General features: G+C 51.6%; 1 non-coding gene across 1 annotated transcript; it reads left to right on the top strand.

Annotated features, from left to right (window-relative positions):
* The first annotated feature begins 385 nt into the window (after nt 1-385).
* On the top strand, nt 386-460 carry Trnat-ugu. Its single transcript has one exon. It is a non-coding gene; the product is annotated as a tRNA-Thr (tRNA).
* The last annotated feature ends 1,280 nt before the right edge of the window (nt 461-1,740 follow it).

The following is a 1,740-nucleotide window of genomic DNA, read 5'->3' as shown; positions in this document are numbered from 1 at the left end:
AGGCACCAGGCAAATTATGGAAACCAGGGTGTGGGAAGGATCTAGCCTGCAGACAGTGTAAAGGATGAAGAGATGTTGGAGGAAAAGGAGCAGGTGGGGGAAGGGGATGAGGTCGTACGGGAACTGTGTGGTGGAGGGAAGGCGGATATGGAAGGTAAGGCACAGCACATGCCATTTGAAGATTTGAGGGTCTTGTAAAAGCTGGTGAGTGCGGAGATCCAGGCAACACTGGCATAACAAAGGATGGGACAGATGAGGGATTTGTAGGTCGATGACCATGCAGCTTTGCCTAATACTACGAATGTAGTGTTGTGGACATGTTGGGAATGTGGATCTCACGGGGAGCGTGCTAGGGATAAGTCCCTGCAGACGCACTATCCTCTGTGCCCGCGGTGGCTCAGATGGATAGAGCGTCTGCCATGTAAGCAGGAGATCCCGGGTTCGAGTCCCGGTCGGGGCACACATTTTCAACATGTCCCCAATGAAGTGTATCAACGCCTGCTTGCAGCTAGGGTGTCTATTTAATTATCATTTCATTTCTAGCAAAGCTGCATGGTCATCGACGGTAACTGTTCTTTCGGGAACAGATACTACCGTCATATATAGTTAAAGATAGGATGACGTTATAGAGATGGGCAAGGACAGTCAAGAAGGAGATGAGGCTTTCTCTAAGGTGGCAGTAGATGACACAGTCATGAGACAGTGGGCCTTGTTGCATTTGGACCAGAGAAGTTTAGTCTTGTGCTGTGATTGGAGTGTTCATTTCAGAAGGGGACAAGTGCTCCAAGTACTGGAGACTAGGGGCAAGTGGAGTGACCGAGGTATCGGCGCATTCCATGACGATGGGGAAGAGAGAATAATCAAAGTGGGGATCATCTGGGATGGAGAAGACCTCAGAAAGGTGGGAAGCAAAGGGGTTGGCCTTGGTTCAAATGGTTCAAATGGCTCTGAGCACTATGGGACTTAACATCTATGGTCATCAGTCCCCTAGAACTTAGAACTACTTAAACCTAACTAACCTAAGGACAGCACACAACACCCAGCCATCACGAGGCAGAGAAAATCCCTGACCCCGCCGGGAATCAAACCCGGGAACCTGGGCATGGGAAGCGAGAACGCTACTGCACGACCACGAGATGCGGGCGGGGTTGGCTTTACTGAGGTTGTCAGGAAGGGGGCAGTCGTTATGGAGAAGGGGGTAATTCGGCGCGGAATGGGAACCAGTAAGGCGATGGGAGGCGGACCAGTACTTGGAGGAGTTGATAGGCAGGGTGGAATTCAGTCGTGTACATGTCTGGCGCCAGTCTTGGCGTTTCTTTTCTGTAATAAGGTTCTGTACGTTTCGCTGTATTTGCCGGTGGTGTTGAAGAGTATCCCTGTCATGAGTGCGCAGGAAGGAGTGATAGAGGCGGCGGGATTCACAGAAGAGGAGGACAGCCTGCAGAGGGAGAGTGGGACGGTGGGGATGGATGGTTTTAGTGGGAACATGGACCTCCAAGGCGTCAGTAATTACCTTCTGAAGGAAGGGCGAGGCATGAATGATGTCGTCAGGATGGTGATAAGTAAGAGGATGGCTTTCGACCTGGGTGGTGATGGATTCCCAGTAGGCATCCCAGTTGGCACAATGGTAGACATGGATGACCTTGGGAGGGGGTGCAGGGCAGAGAGCTGGAGGGGCGTGATGAGCAGACATTATGGTGAGAGGACGGGGAAGTGGTCAGTACATGTGGGGTCAAGGAT

Source organism: Schistocerca americana, chromosome 11, assembly GCF_021461395.2.
Source record: "Schistocerca americana isolate TAMUIC-IGC-003095 chromosome 11, iqSchAmer2.1, whole genome shotgun sequence".
Lineage (NCBI taxonomy): Eukaryota > Metazoa > Arthropoda > Insecta > Orthoptera > Acrididae > Schistocerca > Schistocerca americana.
This window is presented reverse-complemented; position numbering and strand designations above follow the sequence as displayed.